We start from the raw sequence: 23080 nt of genomic DNA on the forward strand, positions 1-23080 counted from the left end.
CCCAGATCTTGAGGATGTTGGGTTGGGTGAATTAACTCCTCTGGACCTCACATTACTCCCTCTTTTCTAATAAGAAGGACTTTGATGAAGTTAACATCCCTGGCCTGTGAATCTATGGGAAAGATGTGAATGGAAGCAAATGGAAGTAAAAGAACTCAGGGTGTCCCTTCTCTGAGACTAACTTCAAATGATAGTTGACACCTGTGGGGTCAACCTCTGTCTTCTTCAACTGCTTTCACTCATAGAGTCCAATTCTCTGGACTCCTCTTAGATTCATAAGACATTGGACAATATTCGTAAGATGTTGGACAATATCGGATAATGAACAAACAAGAGAAAGTTATGCTGAGCACAGACTTGACTATTTCCCTGCACAAGATAACACCCTCTAATAATGCTGACATCTTCAAAATCCCTGCCACACCTACAACTCACTTGTCACAGAATGATTTTTAAGAAAAATGAAGCTTCTGAACCACTGCTCTGATGGGACCTCTTCCAGTTGCTCTTAGGCATGGTAGCCATCTTACAAAAGCCATGAAGTCTGAAGCTGGCCTTACCAGCACTCGGAGAACTAGCAAGGTGGCTGGTATTTACTTAAACACTTGCTATGGTACAAAAGGGGACTTCTGTGTAGTATTGAGAGCATCAAGTAACAGTGGAAATGGTTAACTGACAAGAAAAGCAAGGGAAGCACATAGCTATATGACATAATTCTATTATTTAAGCATTTCAGATCCTGTTTGAAGCCTAAATAAACAATACAATTAACTCCAGGACTTCTATCATTAAGAATTTAATTTGCACTCACTTGCTATTCTAATGTTAAAATTCATCTATGGAAAGAAAAATTGTAATAAGAGTTTACTCTAGAGCAATTAAAAGTATGAATTCTGAAGTGCTATTCGACTAGAAGAGTTCTAGGGATGGTTATTGGTTTCTCAGTCAATAGTGACCTCAAACTGGACGACACTAACATATTAGCCAAAGTGCATTTATTACAGCTTTTTACCAACCCATGCGACTCTGATTTAAAGTCATGCATTCTAATGTGTTTTGACAAGTAAATTGCTTGCCTTTTTTCCATGATAGCCAACCACATAAATAATGCATGCATGGTAATAGCTAGAGCAATAATGTAAAAGTCAAGCATGAAGCACGGGCAGCATGTTAATGATAAAGGTGCTTCAGCCTCTGAAGAAGCAAGCCTCAACCCAGAGAAGGCCGATGCACCTGAAGCCATGTAGCTTTTCCCCACAAAATATAAGTGATTAAGCTCACTGACTCACTTCTTTCTCCCTCCTCTAACTCTCCTCTAAGGAAAGGGATACTTTTTTCTTAAGAAGTATTAAGGTATTAAGATTCATGGTATAATCATTCAGATTTTCACAAAATACTTGATTTTGCTTGAAGTTAATTTCTGAATATAACAACATAGAACAACATCCTACAAGTAATAAGTAAGTTTATAGGACAGGAGAAATAATTTTATCCTAAATTGAGTTATTTTCCCAGCAAATCTACTACAGTCAAGTCTTCTAGATGCCAAATCATAATGTGATATGAAAATGAAAATTGTCAAATCATCCTCCTGTATCTCCAGTTGGGTAGATTACGATGCACATATCTTACTTGTCTTTAGTTCAACACTCTGGATCTAACTTGCGTCACAAGAATTATGCACATACTCATGCTCAACACTATCATTTATCACCATCAGCAGCACCATCACGGTTACCAGCACCATCACTGCAAAATTAGAAAATATTCATTAAGAAAGGAAAAGGGTTAGAGAAAGATTAAATGAAGGCAAAACAAAATAATTTTTCATATTACTGTGTTCTAAACAATAAAAACAATGTATTTGATTATTATAGAATATGGATAAGTGAAATAAAGGACAGCAATGGTAGAAGGGATGTTCCCTTCTAACAAGGACTATTCCTTCATTATAAGGTATTTGCACCACTCATGAAGAAATACATTGTTATTTGAAAGCAGACTTGGATTAGTTGAAATGCATATGTAAATTCTAGTGCAATCATTAATAAAAATAAAGATAGAAATATAACTGCTATGAATAAGAAAATGGAATCATATAAAATGCTCAACTGAAGTCATAGAAGACAGAAAATAAGTGAAAGACAATAAAAGAAAGAACAAAGGCAGCAAACAAAAACTAACTAATATGGTAGATATTACCTCAACTATATAAATAATTACTTTAAACATCAATGGTCTAAACACACTAATTAAAATACAGAGCCTGTTGAAGAGTATCAAAAATGTTGTTTACAAGAAATTATTTTAAATAGATATATATAAATTAAAACTTAAATGGGTGAAGAAAAACACACCATGATAATACTGATCTAAAGAAACACAATATTGTAAACAATCATCCTTCAATTAAAAATAAATTTTAAAAAATAAATGTATATAATTTGAAACAGACCAGATGTCAAAGAAAAAAAGAAGAAGAAGAAGAAGACAGGCATTACATGATAAAGGAATCAATTATCCAAGAAGACATAGCAATCTTTAACATGTAAAAATATGCCTAAAATCAAGAATTAAAACACAGAGGCAAAAACTAATAGAACTGCAAGGCTAAATAGATGCACCCATTAGCATAGCTGGAGATTTTTAACCCCTCTATCAGTAATGGAAATATAAATTCAGAGGTCACAAGGTTAGTAAGGACATAGTTAAGCTGAACTAGATATAATTAATATCTATAGATTACTTTATCTAATGACAGCAGAGTGTACATTTTTCTCAAGCTCATACTTAACTTTTACTAAGATAGATCACATTTTGGTCCAAAAAACACCTTTTATCAAGTTAAAAATAATCACACATTGTATGATAGTGTGTGTGATTTCAGATATCAATGTATTAAATAGGAAATTAACTACAGAATATAGTTAAAAGTCCCAATGCTTGTAGATTAAACAATACACTTCTAAATAGCACATGGATAAAAGAATAAATCTCAAGAGAAGCTTCAATTAAATGAAATATTTTGAACTAAATAAAAAGTAAATATAACCTATGAAAATATGTGGGATGCAGCAAAAGCAGTGCTTAGAGGAAAATTAATAGCACTGACTGCATAACTAGTAAAGAGAAAAATCTATAATCAATCATTAAAATTTTACCTTAGGAAACTGAAAATGGAAAAGTAACTTAAAATAAACAGAAAAAGGAAATTTAAAAATCAGAGCATGAATCAATATACTTGAAAACAGAAAATCAATTGAGAAAATTAATAAAGTCAAAAGCTAGCTCTTTGAGAAGGATAATAAAACTGATAAACCTCTAGCCGGATGACTAATATTAAAAGAGAAATAACACAACTAATCTCTGAAATCAAAGAGAATACAGCACTACTCACCCTGTGGATATTAAAGTAAGCATAAAGGAATATTAAAGTAAGCATAAAGGAATATCATAAATAACTCTTTCCCCACAAATTTGACAACCTAGGTAGAATGAATCAATTCCTTAAAAGACATGATCTTCTACAATTCACACAAGAACAAAAACAGTCTGAATAAGTCAATATGTACTAAAGAAAATGAATTATTAATACCATTCTGAAATAGAAAGTTCTACTCCCAGATGAGTTCACTGGTGAATTTTTCCAAGGACTTAAGGGAGAAATACAAATTCTCTACAGTATGTTTCAGAAGATAGAAATAGAGAAAACATATATATATACACGTATATATTTATTTAAGTCGCTTCAGTGGTGTCCAGCTTTTTTTGACCTTATGGACTGTAATCTACCAGGCCCCGCTGTCCATGGAATTCTCCAGGCAATAATGCTGGAGTGGGTTGCCATGCCTTCCTCCAAGTTATTTTCCCAATCTAGGGATGGGACCCACATCTCATATGTCTCCTGCATTGGCAAGCAGGTTCTTTATCAGAATTACCTAATATCAAGCAAGACAAAGACATTACAAAAAAGGAAAACTATAGATTAATATCGCTTATAAACACAGATGCAAAAAACTTTAACACATATGAGCAGATCAAATGAAAAAATGTCCAACTGAGATTTATCCCAGGAATGCAAGGCTGGTTCAACATTTAAAAATCAATTAATTAGTGTAATAAGGAATTTTAGCAGTATTTCAGGATACAAGGTTAATGCACAAAAGTCAATTGCTTCCTTACATTTGCATTAGCATCAAAAGAATGAAATATTTAGGTATAGTTAACAAAATGCATACAAAAGCTATATGAGGAAAACTAAAAAGCTCTGACAAAAAACAAAAGAAGAACTAAGTAAATCAAGAGATATTTTGCATTCATGTATAAAAAGATTCAGTTTCACTCAACTTGATTTAATGCAATTGAAATTCTAGAAAGTTACTTTGTGGATATTAACAAATTGATTCTAAAGTTTACATGGCAAGGCAAAAGACCCAGAATACCCAACATAATATTGCAGAAAATAACAGTTGGAGGACTCACACTACCCAACTTTAAGACTTAACTGTCATGATGCTGTAATCACGACAGTGTGATACTGGCAAAAAGAATAGACAAATAGATCAGTGGAACAGAATATAAAGCCAAGAAATAAACCCACACAAATAAAGTCAACTAGTCTTTCACAAAAGAGTAGACAATCCAATGAAACAAAGACAGTCTTTTTTAACAAATGGTGCTGGGACAACTAACAATTGAATTAGGATGGCCAAAATTTGGAACACTGACATCACCAAATGCTGGCAAGGTTGTGGAGCAAAAAAATCCCAGTAATTGGCTGGTGATACAAAATGATGCAGCCACTTTGGAAGACAGTGTGCTGATTTCTTACAAACTAAACATAATCTTGTTTTCCCTGGTGGCTCAGAGGTTAAAGCGTCTGCCTGCAATGAGGGAGACCTGGGTTCGATCTCTGGGTTGGGAAGATCCTCTGAAGAAGGAAATGGCAACCCACTCCAGTATTCTTGCCTGTAGAATCCCATGGACGGAGGAGCCTGGTGAGCTATAGTCCATGGGGTCACAAAGAGTCGGACATGACTGAACAACACCATGCAATCCAGCAACATGCTCCTTGGTGTTTACCCAAAAAGTTTAAAACATGTCCACACAAAACCCTGCCATGGATGTTTATATTTATAGCAGCTTTATTCATAATTGTCAAATGTGGAATAGACCAAAATGTCCTTCAGTTGTTGTTGTTATTTATTTAGTCACTAAGTCGTGTTCGACCCTTTTCAGACCCCATGTACTGTAGCCCACCAGGCTCCTCTGTACATGATTCTATAAATAAATTGCACTACATCCAAATGATGAAATATTATTTAGTGCTAAAAAAAAAAAAGCCATCAAGCCATAATAAGACATGGAAGAGTCTTAAATGCATATCTGAAAGCTGTATACTGTTTCATTCCACCTCTATGACATCTGGAAAAGGCACAACTACAGAGGCAGTAGAAAGATCAGTGGTTGCCAAGAGATAAACAGATGAAGCACAAGATTTTCAGGGCATTTACTCTACACCATATGATGTGTGTCATTATACATGTGTCCAAACTCACAGAATGTACACTACCAAGAGTGGACTGTTACATAAAGTACGGAGTCTGAGTGATGATGCAGCAATGCAGTTTCCTCAACGGCAGTAGAACAGCGCTCAGGCACGTGGCAGCTGATCATGTGTGGGAAGGGGTATGTGGGTACCATTTGTGCTTTATGCTCAAATTTTCTGTGAATCTAAAACTTTGCTTAAAAATTATACTCTATAAAAAAAAAAAAAGGAATGGTAACATAGAAAGCTTCAGCAGATCTACCTTTTTTTTTTTAAAGCAATGAAGAAAACACGTGCAACAAACTTAGACTACACTGTTCTGTTAGAAAAGCAATACATTTGATAACAGCTGTGTTTTTCAGAATCTAAAATGCACTTTTGATGAGTAACTTTGACTTTTGTCTTTTTTCTAGCTTTGGTTATGGTTTATAAAATCTAGCTTATAAGACTGTACTTTCCATCATTTGCACAGCATGCTTTGCTACGTTACGTAATGATACTGCACTTAAATCTGTCTAAAATCTGCTGTCTTGATAACAAAAACACATTAAGCAAATGGACTAAAATGAAATTGCTTTTGCAGATGCTCTTTTCCACAGCCTTTTGTTTTGTATTTTTCGTAAGAGATCAGGCAGTGAGTGCTCATCTGATCAGCTTTATCAACTAGTGATTATGAGAATGTACTGAGGCCAGGGTGGGTGGGCAAAATGAGGGAAGGAAGTCAAAAGATACAAATTTCCAGTTATTAAATGAGTAAGTCATGGGAATATAATGTATATAACTATATATACCATAAAAAATGCTAATATGTATTATATATTTACTGTATTATATACATCATATAGTTATAATATCAATATGCTATAATACATCAATAGTAACAATAATTATATATTTGTGTGTGTTGTATTCAGTGCTGAAGAATGTGTAACCCTCACAAATAGTATGACCTCAATGTTTATTATACAGAAATAACAACTGAAGTAACGACCAGGTGTATTTAGAGTACAAGATATTTTCGCCGCTTATTTTTGAGAACTATGAGTTTTAAAATTTCAATATCAGAAAATAATTTTCTGTAAAATATATAATCAATCAAAGTAAGAATTATTCATCTAATTATTAGGATTATCAGTGTTTGTACATCATCAATTCATAAAATTCTGTTATAAGGCATGATACAAACATCATCAAATATAAAGTTTCTGAGAGATTGTAACATACATAATAAATATGTCATACAATATGTGAACCGTGAACTTCCAGATGTTCAAACTGGATTTAGAAAAGGCAGAGGAACCAGAGATCAAATTGCCAACATCTGCTGGATCATCAAAAAAGCAAGAGAGTTCCAGAAAAACATCTGCTTCTGCTTTATTGACTATGCCAAAGCCTTTGACTTAGTGGATCACAATAAACTGTGGAAAATTCTTCAAGAGATGGGAATACTAGATTATGTGACCTGCCTCTTGAGAAATCTGTGTGCAGGTCAGCAAGCAACAGTTGGAACTGGACACAGAACCACAGACTGGTTCCAAATAGGAAAAGGAGTACGTCAAGGCTGTATATTGTCACCCTGCTTATTTAACTTTTATGCAGAGTATATCATGAGAAATGCTGAGCTGAAGAAGCACAAGCTGGAATCAAGATTGCTGGGAGAAATATCAATAACCTCAGATATGTGGATGACACCACCCTTATGGCAGAAAGTGAAGAACTAAAGCCTCTTGATGAAAGTGAAAGAGGAGAGTGGGAAAGTTGGCTTAAAGCTCAACATTCAGAAAACTAAGATCATGGCATCTGGTCCCATCACTTCATGGCAAATAGATGGGGAAACAGTGGAAACAGTGGCAGACTATTTTTTTGGGCTCCAAAATCACTGCAGATGGTGACTGAAGTCATGAAATTAAAAGATGCTTATTCCTTGAAGAAAAGTTATGACCAACCTAAACAGCATATTAAAAAGCAGAGACACTATTTTGCCAACAAAGGTCCGTATAGTCAAGGCTATGGTTTTTCCAGTAGTCATGTATGGATGTGAGAGTTAGACTATAAAGAAAGTTAAGTGTGGAAGAATTGATGCTTTTGAACTATGGTGTTGGGGAAGACTCTTGAAAGCCCCTTGGACTGCAAGGAGATCCAACCAGTCCATTCTAAAGGAGATCGGTCCTTGTTGTTCATTGGAAGGACTGATGTTGAACTGAAACTCCAATATTTTGGCCATCTGATGTGAAGAGCTAACTCATTTGAAAAGACCCTGATGCTGGAGAAAGACTGAAGGCACGAGGAGAAGGGGACAACAGAGGATGAGATGGTTGGATGGCATCACCGACTCAATGAACATGAGTTTGAGTCAACTTCGGGAGTTGGTGATGAACAGGGAGGCCTGGCGTGCTGCAGTCCATGGGGTCACAAAGAGTTGGACATGACTGAGAGACTGAACTGAACTGAACTGATGACAAACATACTTTCTCTATGGAAGATACATCTAAAAACTGAGCAGATAATAATTAAGGAGGATGAGTTAGAAGATGGTTGAAATGTTCTTGATGACAAAATAATAAGGTAAAAATTAGACAAGGTTTACTACATTTCCCATTACAAAACATTTCCCTTTATTTTTTTAAAAACATTTCCCTTTAATAAAAAGTTCTCACATTCTCTTTAGCTCCAAAGTCATAAAATAATGCCACTGTACTAGTATATTCATTTACTCACCAACTATACAACCCTTTTTTATGCCCTACAATGTGCCAGGCTGTGTGCAAAGATCTAAGAATATAAATGCAGGCACATTAATAATTTTTAGTTACCTGTGTACATAACACATGAATCCAGACTTAGAAAAAAATAGGAATACATAACACTGAAGAATAAAATGGATTTCAAGTAACTCAAAATTGACAGAAATTTTGTAGCTCACTTTTAGCAATGCCTTAACTATTTTTGGAATGTATATTCTCTGAACTTAGGAACATTTATCATCCCTCCTACATATCTGGCAAGAACAATTAGTTTGAAATGAGTGGCAGTGTACACTCATATAAATAGAGGCCTTCATGCTTCGTTTTTAAAGAGTACTACTATAATTTACAATGACATCATTTTAATTTTGACATCTTAATACTGTCTCCATAGGTTTGCTTTGACAATGTTTTGTTGTGTTTTGACACTGTTTGTAGTTTTATCCCAAAGCCTTAGAATTTTAATTCTTTGTTTCACACTAGAGGCACAATGGAACTCAATTAAGACTTTTTCTTGCTTTTGGAATGGAGAGAAGTGCTCAGAGATTTGATTGATGATTTCATTGCCATATGAGATAAAAGTAACTTACATGTGTGATCCTAAAGGCTGATTTTTTTTGTCCCACTTAGATGTAACTTAAAATTAAGGATGAAGAAAATAATACTGAAGCATTAAATTTCATTTCATTTTTAGGTTTGGAAGTATGAGCTCTCAAAAAGGGGAATTTGGTGAATAATGGTTTCTACTTGTCCAAAGATCTGTGAAAGAGATCCTACAAATGGACAGACTGCATATTTATAAATGTCCAAAGGCATCTTGTCAGCTCAGAGTGTTTGCCACTAAACTAGCCTCAGGACGAGCAGGTGGGCATAAACACTGCCTGGTGATCCACCTTGGAACTGTCAGTCATAGGATGACTCCCCTCTGGATGTGTTTATAGCACTGACTGATCAAGTTGGATTCTCTCATGATTGAAAGGGACCTTAAGATTAATGACTAACTCAGTGTTTAAGTTCTATCCATAAACAGCTTCAGTCCTGCTAAGTTAGCCGAGGGGTCATAGCTCATCTCAAGACCATGTGTATTAAAAAGCATGTGCCTGTACATGCTGACATTAAATTACCCTCCCTCCATGGAAACAAGTGAAATAAAATCTACTGCTGTTTCATACACAGTCCATATGAGACAGCTGTCCTAGCACTCACATGTTCTCTTATCCAAGAAAAATAACGCACATATTTTTCAGTTCTTGGTGTGATATGTTTGTGTGCATGGAATATTTTAAGGTCTCCTATCACCCTTAAAGCTCTTCTCTAAACTTTTTGCTTAAACCATCACATTTTAATATTTTAAAATATATAATTTTATAGAGTATTTATTTCTATAGAATATTGTTTAATTGTTTTATAAATATCATTGAGTTCATTGGGCTAGATTGGCCAAACTTTTTTGAATACTTACAACTGACTGGTTCAAAATTAGGAAAGGAGTAGGACAAGGTTGTATATTGTCACCCTGATTATTTAACTTATATACAGTGTACGTCATGAGAAATGCCAGGCTGGATGAATCACAAGCTGGAATCAAGATTGCTGGGAGAAATATCAACAACCTCAGATACACAGATGAAACCACTCTAATTGCAGAAAGTGAAGAGGAACTAAGAGCATATTGATGAGGGTATAAGAGAGTGAAAAATCTGGCTTAGAATTAAACATTCAAAAAACTAAGATCATGGCATCCAGTCCCATCACCTCATGGCAAATAAAAGGGAGAAAAGGGGAAGTAGTCACAGATTTTATCTTCCTGGGCTCCAAAATCACTGTGAATAGTGACTGTAGCCATGAAATTAAAAGATGCTTGCTCCCTGAAAAAAAAAAAGCTATGACAAGCCTAGATGCCATATTAAAAAGCAAAGACATCACTTCACTGACAAAGCTCCATATAGTCAAAGGTATGGTTTTTCCAGTAGTCATGTACAGATATGAGAGTAGGACCATGAAGGAGGCTGAGTGTGCAAGAACTGATACTTTCAAATTGTGGTGCTGGAGAAGGCTCTTGAGAGTCTTCTTGGACAGCAAGGAGATCAACCAGTCAATCCTTAAGGAAATCAACCCTGAGTATTCACTGGAAGGACTAATGCTGAAGCTGAAGCTCCAATACTTTAGCCACCTGAGGTGAAGGGCTGACTGGCTGGAAAAGACCCTGATGCTGGGAAAGACTGAGGGCAGGAGGAGAAGGGGTTGGTAAAGGATGAGATGATTAAATAGCATCACTGACTCAACAGACATGAATCTGAGCAAACTCCAGGAAATAGTGAAGGACGGGGAGCCTCAGTCCATGGGTGTCACAAAGAGTCAGATATGACTTAGCAACTGGACACACATTCCTCATTAGAGGTTCTGACATCAAAAGCATGCTTAGGAATTTTCTTAAGCCCAATTATTTTTTATATGTGTTTATAAATTTTTGTACCAGACACTGAAATAATAAAAATTTATTTTCTACCACTCTTATATTCATTCGAAACACATTTGGCTTCTAAAGTAAGCAGAGTGCTAATCATGTATTTTTCAAGGAGTAATAATCTCCCAATCCAAAAGAAATATATTATGAAAACATAAATAGTTCCTATTTGGAAAACACCAATATGTGAAGGCATCATAAAAAGTGTTACTTCCTAGTTCTCACTTAATAAAGATTATACACACATATGTTATTCAAGATGGGCCAATTTAAAAAGAAAAAACTTCTGAAGCATTTAGACATATGGTTTACTTGTTTTTGTTTCAAGAACAAATAATAATATTTAGACTGGTAGACAGATATATTTTTATATAATTCAACTAATTTGAAAAATATAACTTACAGCTCAGGTCAGATGAATAAGGAAATGCCCAGAGGAAGGCTCCCAGTCGCTCGGCCTCTGACTGCATTCAGGCTGCAAAACTCCAGACCCACCACAGAGGAGGCAGGTGGAGGCGAGACCAGCATCCACAGGACACTAGAGGAGGAGACCCCAGCCTTGTCCCCACACAGAGATACCGGTTTAACAGTGGAACACGGACAGAACCCAGAGACAGTGAGTGAAGTAACTGGAACCTCTGTATACTGTTGAGCAGATTGTAAAATGCTGCCGCTTCTATGGTAAACAGTATGGAGATCCCACAAAATATTAAAAGTAAGCTATCATCATCCAGCAATCCCCCTTCCAGGCAGACGTGTAGTTAAAGAATTGGAACCAGGATCTCAAAGAGATACCTGCATGCCTGTGTTCACTGCGGCACTATTCATAATAGCTGAGACGCAGAAACAACCCAGCTTCATAGTGGATGGCTGAAGCTGAACTGATGGAGAAAATGGGTTGTACACACACACTGAACTACTTCTTTACTGAAGTACAGTTGTTTTACAATGTTGTGTCAGTTTATGGTATGCAACAAAGTGACAGTTATATTAATACATATAAATCGTACTTAAAAGAATCTGATGTGTGTGTATATATGTAGATATATATATACACACACACATCAGATAGTATATTTGTATAGCTTATTACAAGAAGACATTGAATGCAGTTCACTATGCTATACAGTAGGACCTTGTTTATCTCTATAGTACTCTGTATCCACTAATCTCAAACCCCTAATTTATCCCTCCCCCACCACTCTCAGAGGCCTTACCTGGTGACTCAGACAGTAAAGAGTCCAATGGATTATTATTCAGCCTCAAAAGAAAGAAGGGATTCTGCCCCATGTGAGGACATGAAGACACTACAATGGAGGACACCATGGTCAGTGGAATAAGCCAGTTACTAAAGGCCAAACAGTGCCTGATTTCACTTATATGAGCAATCTAAAGTAGGCAAACTTGTAGAGGCAGAGGATGGAATGACTGTGGCCAGAGGCTGGGAGAGGGCAGATGGGGAGTCAATGGTCCAGGGACACAAAGCCTCGGGTGTGCAGATGAGTGAGTCCTAATTCCTGCGGTTCAGCACCTAAGTTGTTACCTCACGGCCCCTTTCACAAGGGCAAACGCCTTCTAAGATTTCTGGCTCCAGCCCTGTTCCCCAGGTGGAATCTCATCCACCGAGCACAGAGGCCAACTCAAGATATGGAGACCACTGAAGGGAGACTTCCTCCACTCCTGAAGGCCTCTGGCTGTGCAGAAATGTTCGTACACAAGTTCACATCTAAGTGTTTATACCACAGGGTCCTGGGTCACACAGACACAGACACACACACACACACACTCAGAGTTGGAGGGGTTCCAGAAAAAAAATTACAAGCAAGAAAAGAAATCCACTAGTCTGTCTTAACAGTTCACAAAATAACATTACTGCATGCACAACAGAACTCTTCTAATAAATACTGTGAACAAATGAATGAAGTTATTTTTTCAGATGAATCTGTTATGATTCAGTGAAGTTCAATCTCTTTGGAATTTGTAAAATGCAATTTGCACAGAAAGAAGACTTTTTAATATAAACATGATCTTCAGTTCTCCTTATGTTCTATGTCTGGATATTTTCCACATGTAGACTGTTCTTGACTGTGAAGTTTCAGAGGTGTGTGTGCCCTGCTTGGTCGGCATTCTGAAGTGTGTGCATGCCTCCTGTGAATACACCCTCAGCAGCACAGAGTGACCCAAAGTGTGTGGATGACAGCCTGCCTCAGTCAAGGTTCTGTGAGGGGCTTATCTATGTCCATAAAGATTTGCAAATAATAGCTCAGTATTTTAATGGTTTAATATGACAATGCAATTATCCAGAGGCACAATTCAACACATCTATATCATTATCTATTTTTGGATAATCACTCAGCAAAACTTGACAGTTAGAATTACTGAGGGAAGTTGTGATAATAAGAATAATAATTCTTCAACATTATGCATGTTGGCATTGCCTGTGGTATGTGCACCTGCCAACAATTACTTTTCAGCCCAGAGAAGAGCTTCACGCTAATTACACGATCTATGGTTTAGAGCGGGCTTCTTGCCATTCCTCCCTGCCTATCAGATCAAACTATTCCCAAATTCACAGGCAAAGGTCCAGGAGTGCAGGTTTGGTTATCGGTTTTACTACAATCCAAGGTTTGCAGAGCATCGCACAGAGTAGGCACTCAAGAAAGGATCACTGAATTATTTAATTGCACTTTAATCCATTGTGCTCAGTTTACTAAAATGAAAGAAAGATCATTTAAATACAAAACAACTCAATTTTGTGGCAGAATCCTTGCTCGGGGTTTGGGATTTTCTTTGCTCTCAGTCTCAGCAGCCCTTCGCTGCCTGAGGTTCAGGGAGCTCTGCTTCCACTGGGCACAGATTCTTCCCAGGTCAGGAGGGATGAGCAACTCTCTCAGTCATACCCAGCTGAAACAATGGGATCAGGATTTTAAGAATCAGCTGGGGTATAATTTTGTTGTGGTGTGGTGGTGGCCTTCTTTCTGGTAAATATATCCCTCCTTTTTAATGTCCTGACACTTGTGCTTGAGCTCAGTCGCTCAACTGTGTCCGACTCTTTTGCGATCCCATGGACTCTAGTCCACCCGGCTCCTCTGTCCATGGGGATTCTCTAGGCAAGAATACTGGTGTGGGTTGCCATGCCCTCCGCTAGGGGAATCTTCCCAGCCCAGGGATTGAACCCAGGTCTCCCACACTGCAGATGAATTCTTTACCTTCTGAGCCACCAGGAAGCCCCACTACCTTGGGTAAACTTCTAGTGATGACTCATCAGACTAACCTGGAAAGGAAAACAAACCTATCATCAGAAATGCCTCGACCCGGTTTCCACTATCTGTGATCACCACACCCTGGTAGTGTGACCAACACTTACCAGTTGAGAACATTATAGAAGTGCATCAAACATAGGAAATAACTCAATTTTTAACTGCCGAGAGCTTAGCTTTTTGAGGTTTTTATTTTTCTCTGAGTCTAATTTCATCTCTACAGTGAATGTACAATCAGCTTCAATAATCCATGAGCACTTGCTGAATCTATAAATAAACCTGGCACCAAAACTGGCTTGAGTTCAATTTTTCATTCATTGATTCATCCTTTGAGAAGAATGTCAGATTCATCACAGGGACTGAGCATATAAAGATGAACAAACTATTTTCTTTCCTCAGGGAACTCTATACCTAGAGGAGAGCCCCCTGTGAAAATAATCACAAACCCTTGCCATGTGTAACAGCACAAGAGGAGATGAGCCTCTTTATCCTCAATCTTGTAAATTTTACCTGTCCTGACCTTGGACTACCTGTCCAGACCACACTTGACTGCCTTGGAGCCCATGTACACTCTACTGCAGAGGAATTTCCCCAAACACACGACGCTGGGGGTCAGAGATACCCCTGGCAGCTCCCCTCACTGCTTCTCACTTGCTTTTCAAGGTCACCTCTGAGAAGATATATGATCACAGCTGCTCGTGTCTGTCTTCCACCAGTACTAGTCTGTATCATGATTTTTAAAAACACAGGAACTCTGGAGGACAACTTAGGGAAGAGGGAAAATTTCAAAGAAAAGTTTAATTTACAGCTTTGTGAACAGCCAAAGAGAAAGATGACCCTGCCCAGGGTGTCTACTGGCTCCCCTCAGAGTCCAAGTGAAAAACTCATGGGTTGCACAGCCATAACTTCTCAGTAAATCATGTGACCAGCTGCATCCATCTTGCTCTGACTCAAAAATGATTTCAGTGAGCTAAAATTAAATGTTACCTTAGTTCTAATGCAGAAGTCCTTCTAATTATTTTAATAACATGCAAATTGCATCTTTACAACTCAAAGTACATAATCACCTGAGAGTGCCAGTAAGAATCCAGCTTATTAATTACATTAAAATTTATTCTATTAATTAAAGCCAACTCATTGCAATTATAAACCTGCAAATAAAGCTTCGATTAGAAAAACGAAGACATGATTGAAAAGAGGGACACTTTAGTTGCTTTTAAGTTTATTTATTAAGTCATTAATATACCAGGTTGTTTCACAAAATGTCTCATGTGACTTATTAGTGTGGACTGATCTGAGTCAAATGGTAATGGAATGAGGTATAGGAAGTTGTGATAACAATAAAGAAAAAAATTTCTCCCCGCCGTTGTGTCTGTGCCGGTCTTAATTTTAAGAGGAAAAAGCTGCAAGAGGATGAAAAATGTCACTCAAGTGTGCAGAGTCAGGTGTCTGACTAAATCTGACCTGGAAAGTACAGGTCAATATCAGAGGAATGGATAGTACTCCAAGGTCCAGGTGAGTGCTTTGACTTTTTTAAAGTTTTTTTCTGTGTGTCAACACAAGTAAACACATCTGTTAGGAAAAAAAAAGGGGGGGGGGGTGGTTTACAATCCAGGAGGAAAATTCAAACACCCAGAGAATGGACACGACTGGCAAAAAGTATAGTTATACGCAAATATAATGATTTCCCAACTTATTTTTCACTAACCTCCACTTATATAACTACAAGTGTAACAATATAAAGAGGTGACCATTAAGACCCACTTACTGTAACTATAAGAAAGACAATAACAGAACCTGGAACTGATTATTGAGGGTATTTTTTAAATGTACAGACTGCTTCAATATAGATCCCTCATTTATTAACTTAGTATTCAATGATCAATAATTAATCACTAATTGTATAAGCACATCTAACTAAACTAAAACACATATGTTTGGAGTTTCTACATAAATATTCAGGCAGATTTAAAACTGCACGGGAATTTATTCCTGCCAGATCAGCACCAACACACAAACAGTAAGGGGAAACCAAGGCGATGCAAAAGTTCTCGTAGAAACAGAGAATGTGGCACAAGGAACTAAATAAAAAATGAAGGATGATCCACAAAGAGAGAAAGACAGCTTTACTAAAATCTTTGCTCCTTGGGCCCACTTATGGTCAGTTAGGTGTGGTCTCCTTTTATGACCTGTTTGCATGTCCCTCACACAGGGAGTGTAGCTGAGGGGAGAGGTGTTCACCGACAATGTCAAGGGAAGGCTGAAGAGAAGGCGTGGGGAATCCGATTAGAGAGGAGACAGAATTTCTGATGGTTTAGAGAGCATCCTTCCTTGCTCCCTCCAGCTTCTGGGGTCTTCTGGCATCCCAGCTCATGGCTGCAGCACTCTGGTCCCCGCTCTGTGCTCACACAGCCTGTGTTTCTCCGTGTCTTCACACGTCCTTCCCTCTATGCACGTTGGCTTCTGTCTCCAAATATCTCTGTGAAGACCCTATTTCCAATAAGGTCACATTCTGAGATACTGGGGAGTAGGACTTGCCATGTGCTTTTGGAAGCAACACAATCTGTATTAGTTTTCCAGAGCTTCAAAGCACCACAGACTGGAAGCTAAACAGCAGACATAGTCCTTCAGCCGAGAGGCTGGAAGTTTGAGACCAAGGACTCAGCAGGAAAGCAGGGCTGCTTTCCTCCGAGGCCTCTCTCCTCAGGTGTAAATACCATCTTCTCCCTGTGCCCTCGTGAGGTCGTCCCTCTGTGTGTGTGTGAGTCCCCATTTCCCTTCTGATGGACCCCAGCCAGATTGGACTAGGGACAATCCTAGTGATCTTTCTAACAGAGTCCATGCTATTGGCCATTACTCACTCAAACCCAAAGCTGTAATCTAACATACATAGGTAAAAATGTAAATTAAGGCTGAATGAGAGACTACTTATTATCCTTGCCTTGAAACTGCCATCACAGAACAAGAGATGAAAGCTCATGAAGCAATAAAGGATTTCAATTCTCAAATAAAATTATTCATTCCTTTTTTGCATAGACATCTTCCATTGGCCTTTTCTAAATGCATGCTTATGTATATTTTCTTTTCAACTATAGTTTAGGTCAAAAGAATTGATGCTCTTTTTTTTTTTTTTTAACAAATTGAGCATCATTTGAACTTTTATACATTCATACCAGGGAAAGTATTTAAATACTCAGTAAGAATCACATCAGGTGACAACTAACCAAACTATATAATGGGAAGTGAGTGAAACACCATAATCATCTATGATATGATATAACATGAAATGATAAATCTACATCCACACCAAATTACTCCTTTTGAGTTACAAATATCCTGCAAGAGTCTGACGCTTTCTCAAGGAAGACAATGCATTTGTTCTTTAGAAACTTACATCCAGATATGATAACTATCTTTTACAGGGAAATTCCTAATTGGATACAAGTTATATCACCATAGTTTCTGAAGTCAAAATAATTGCTCCTGTCTCTTTGGATCAAAACACCAATATTTTAAAATCATGACCAGGAAACACACTGATGGTGTGTATTTCAGTATTTTTTTCTAAACTGTTTCAATCCTACAATAACTTTTTGTTTCCTTAATCTTCTTTTTTTTATTTTATTTTTTTTCTTTTATTTTTTTTATTTTTTCAGTGGGTTTTGTCATACATTGATATGAATCAGCCATAGAGTTACACGTATTTCCCATCCTGATCCCCCCTCCCACCTCCCTCTCCACCCGATTCCTCTGGGTCTTCCCAGTGCACCAGGCCCGAGCACTTGCCTCATGCATCCCACCTGGGCTGGTGATCTGTTTCACCATAGATAATATACATGCTGTTCTTTCGAAACATCCCACCCTCACCTTCTTCCACAGAGTTCAAAAGTCTGTTCTGTACTTCTGTGTCTCTTTTCTGCTTTACATATAGGATTATCATTGCCATCTTTCTAAATTCCATATATATGTGTTAGTATACTGTAATGTTCTTTATCTTTCTGGCTTACTTCACTCTGTATAATGGGTTCCAGTTTCATCCATCTCATTAGAACTGATTCAAACGAATTCTTTTTAACAGCTGAGTAATATTCCATGGTGTATATGTACCACAGCTTCCTTATCCATTCATCTGCTGATGGGCATCTAGGTTGCTTCCATGTCCTGGCTATTATAAACAGTGCTGCAATGAACATTGGGGTGGACGTGTGTCTTTCAGATCTGGTTTCCTCGGTGTGTATGCCCAGAAGTGGTATTGCTAGGTCATATGGCAGTTCTATTTCCAGTTTTTTAAGAAATCTCCATACTGTTTTTCATAGTGGCTGTACTAGTTTGCATTCCCACCAACAGTGTAAGAGGGTTCCCTTTTCTCCACACCCTTTCCAGCATTTATTGCTTGTAGACTTTTGGATAGCAGCCATCCTGACTGGCGTGTAATGGTACCTCATTGTGGTTTTGATTTGCATTTCTCTGATAATGAGTGATGTGGAGCATCTTTTCATGTGTTTGTTAGCCATCTGTATGTCTTCTTTGGAGAAATGTCTGTTTAGTTCTTTGGCCCATTTTTTGATTGGGTCATTTATTTTTCTGAAATTGAGCTTCAGGCGTTGCTTGTATACTTTTGAGATTAATCCTTTGTCTGTTTCCTCATTTGCTATTATTTTCTCCCAATCTGAGGGCTGTCTTTTCACCTTACTTATAGTTTCCTTTGTTGTGCAAAAGCTTTTAAGTTTCATTAGGTCCCATTTGTTTATTTTTGCTTTTATTTCCAATATTCTGGGAGGTGGGTCATAGAAGATCTTGCTGTGATTTATGTCGGAGAGTGTTTTGCCTGAATCAATATTGTCAAAATGGCTATTCTACCCAAAGCAATATATAGATTCAATGCAATCTCTATCAAGCTACCAACGGTATTTTTCACAGAACTAGAACAAATAATTTCACAATTTGTATGGAAATACAAAAAACCTCGAATAGCCAAAGTAATCTTGAGAAAGAAGAATGGAACTGGAGGAATCAACCTGCCTGACTTCAGACTCTACTACAAAGCCACAGTCATCAAGACAGTATGGTACTGGCACAAAGACAGAAATATAGATCAATGGAACAGAATAGAAAGCCCAGGGATAAATCCATGAACCTATGGACACCTTATCTTCGACAAAGGAGGCAAGGATATACAATGGAAAAAAGACAACCTCTTTAACAAGTGGTGCTGGGAAAACTGGTCAACCACTTGTAAAAGAATGAAAATAGAACACTTTCTAACACCATACACAAAAATAAACTCAAAATGGATTAAAGATCTAAATGTAAGACCAGAAACTGTTTCCTTAATCTTCATATGAACAAGCATCATTTTACCACATTTTGTTTTTCAAACAGAGCTGCTAATCAGAGCATGCCAGCTTCAGTGTTGACTCCAGAACTAAGGACTTGTCATTTTCAAGTTCTGCCTTTAATCAACAACCATCCTGCCCCTCAGTACTCAGTGCCAACGGGCTGTTAAAATCTAGCTTAGTTCTTCTCTAAATTCACCCACCTGAAGTGGGGTATCTGGTCTACCTTCAGATTGCACCTCCAGCCACAGCATTCATTTCCCAACATCTAGAAATAATGCGAAAATAGTTGCAGACAAGACTCTCTCTAGTTACTCCTCCGCCGAAGAGAGTCAGCTTGCCCACAGAGCGTCGCCCTCCCAGGGCATCATGGTTATTCATCTTAGAGAGGAATAAAGTTAGGTCCCGTGCTCCAGGCAGCAGAGCTCCCAGGAGGAATAACTGGGCCTCTCTTGACTGTGTCTCCTTCGATTTCTCCTTCCACCCAACCCTGCTTCCTCCACTTCTCCAAAGATGCCTTCACTCCCCATAAACTGCACACAAAGCCCTGTCCCAGATCTGCTTCTCAGGAAACTGATTTGTGACGATGCCTCTAAATCCAGGGAGATTGGTGATGAGAGTGGGCATAATGCTGAATGAGCAATCATGTATGGTTTATTTTATAGGAAAGGAAAGAAGAAAGATATTATTTGAAACACATTTCAGTACTATTAGCATTTTTTATATCTTTGAAAAAGTTCCTGCTGAAATAACCGTGGATGAGAAACTGCCGTATAAGGAGGAAATAAAGATAGCTCTCGTAAAATGAAGGGCATACTGTTGGAAATAATTATGTTAAGACTGATATCACTTAACTGAGAATTATGTTCCCTCATCATCTCTAAAAATGCCTGATTAATTCTAGTGTATATGAAAACTGTGAGTGTTGAGGCAGCTTTAAACTCTCCCCACCCCCAGCCACACTGCTGCAAACATTCAGCTTCTGTCCTGTCAAAGAGGACGCACTGAACTCTTGTGATGTTAGACCTCTCAATTTTGAACTGAGCTGTCAAAAGTTCATTTGTATTTCCCTGATTCTGTTGTTTTGCTGTTTATCTTCTGCTTTGTTTTTGTTTGTTTCTTCAAATGCTCGGAAACAGGATGGTTGTTTCCTGTTTTTTTATCAAATAATGATCCTTCTTAGAAATTTTCATAGCATTTTGTTCAAGTTCAGTATTGGGTGCTTTTGATCAAGAACAGAAAAAACAAAACATGCAACCCTGCATCTGATTAAAATATGTGGGGAAAGAGTTTTGTAGCAACAGTATAGTAGCAAAGCTCCAGTGTTAAAGTGACAGGTATTTACCAGTGAAGCCTGGTACACAAATAAGGATGGAGATGGTCTGGGAAGCTGGAAGGCCTCCACGCTATTACCAGCAAGGACAAGTACCCCCAACAGGTCCTTGACCAATGGGGCTGTGGGCTGCAGGTTCACCCCATACTGACATCCATCCTTCATATGGAGATGGAGGTAACACTTGGGCTACACTGCTCAATACAGTAGCCATGTAAGTGGCTACTTAAATTTGAATTTGTTAAACAAAAATGAAGTCAAAGTAAGTAAAATTTAGTTTCACAGTTGCTACATTTCAAAGGCCACATGTGGCTGGCTAGTGACTACTGGGGTGGGTAGTAATAGAGAGCACAGTCATCATCACAAAAGGTTCTATGGGAAACTGCTGTCTTGTGGGATCAAAGCTGAGGCAAGACTAGGCCCAGACCCTTTCCTGTGAATCTCAAATCTATTAAACAGGTTTGGGGAGCAACTGTGTCTCCAGCTGATATTGATGCCAGGAAGGTACTGGAAAGAGCACTCCTCTTAGGCAGTGTGGCATCCTGGTGAGTGGGGCTGCACCTGTGGCTTGAAGAGCTATCCCAGCAGATCTGATCTGCTCTTCATGTCTGAGAAGTGATGAGGTGCAGCCCTGACCTCTGGCAACCATGCTACAGCCCCCGATCCTGAGACACACCCTACCAGGCCCTGGTAGTACACGAGGTTTCATATCACCACACTTCAACCTGGAAGTCGGCAATGTGGTAGGGGGTGGGAGGGGGAAGCAGGGGAGAAGGGGCAGGGCAGAGCAGACAGTAGAGGTCAGCCACCACTGAAGGCCAGACTTTAAAATTCAGGCTGAAAAATAAAGCAGTGTCTTATTAAAATTACTCTCTGCACTTAACATGGGCCAGAAAGAGCTCACTGACACTTCGTTTTTAGGCCATAATTAAACCCCAGGAAGACGTGGTGCTGGCTAATACAAAAATATGACAGCCATACTTCCTCTATGTGACATCCAGGCCAGTAAATATATCTGTAATTACCTGAACCAGGAGGGGATCCAATTGACCAGGATTACCAGACTCAGATACACACATTCCCATATGCTAAGCTGCAGAATTACTTTAAAAATGACACCTGAAAATATGTTTATCAGCACTTTATAGTTCTATCTTCTCACTTAAAATCAGAATGCAAAAGTAGAGTATTGCTTAAGTAACACTGAAACTTTTAGGTTGGGATATTAAAAATACATATAAATTGAAATGTATAAAGATAAGGTAACTACCATAAACCTAGAACCTCAAGGCTTACACAACAAAATGGGGACACATAGGGTGCTCAGTCACCCGGGGATCCAGCCTGTCAGAAGCTCTGCTGTTTTCACTGCCTGGCTTCCAAGATGGCCATGGAAGGAGAAACCCAGCCGGCAGACTGGGAAGTCAGGGCTTCACAGGAAACATGAGGGCCGCGCCTGGAATTGCAGCACATCCTTTCTGCCTGCATCTTGCTGGGATAACTCTAACCCAGCAAGGATTCAGCTCCAGAGGTAACACTAGAGGATGTTTACACTGTGACGAGACACAGAACAAATTCAGGGAAACATACATGTAATGCCCTTTCTGCTACAGAAAGCAACACCCGATATCAAATCAACTCCTGATGGGAGAAAGGATTCCTGCAAATCAAAGCCATCGATACACATGGAGAGATACTTGAGATTTTAATAATATAAACATAAAAAAGACTCTTTAAGACTAGCAAAATACTAGAAGACAAGAAAGAATATTGACTGTCCAGCTATATAAAAATCCAAACTTTCCATGTAGGAAAGAAACTACTTTGAGCAAAGTTAAAAATGAATGACAACCTCGGGTAAATTATTTACAACTCATGTTACTGACGTGAGCATGTGTGCACGAATGTGCATATGTTCATGTATGTGCACACATGTGAGTGCAAGTGTGTGGTGTGCATAGATAAAATAACTGAAGGTGACAAGTGAAGAGACAAAATGTGAGGGAGACCAAGGACCCAAATAGCGCTACCTTGATCTGCCATAAATTGGTTGACAAGGATTTGTTTTCATAGATCTCTAAGAAGAGAAGCACAAAGATTGACATCAAGGGAAGAAATGTGGATATTTCTAAACTGTTTGTGGCTACAGACAAAAAGCCACAGGTCCTCTGTATTTATATAACTCTACTGAACATTTCAGAGATGATGCTGTGTCACAAGACTTCTGCTTCATAAGTTTAAGATAAACACAAAAGTGTCAGAGTATCAGCAGAGTCCAGTGCCTCTAATTCATCACATTTACCCGCTTGAAATATGACACTGATCTCAGGTTTTTAATCCGGGTGATGGAATGGGATAAGCAGGGATAGGTTTTGTTTTCTAGTCCCTAACG

The sequence above is a fragment of the Muntiacus reevesi genome, chromosome 2 (genome assembly GCF_963930625.1).
Source record: "Muntiacus reevesi chromosome 2, mMunRee1.1, whole genome shotgun sequence".
Taxonomy (NCBI): domain Eukaryota; kingdom Metazoa; phylum Chordata; class Mammalia; order Artiodactyla; family Cervidae; genus Muntiacus; species Muntiacus reevesi.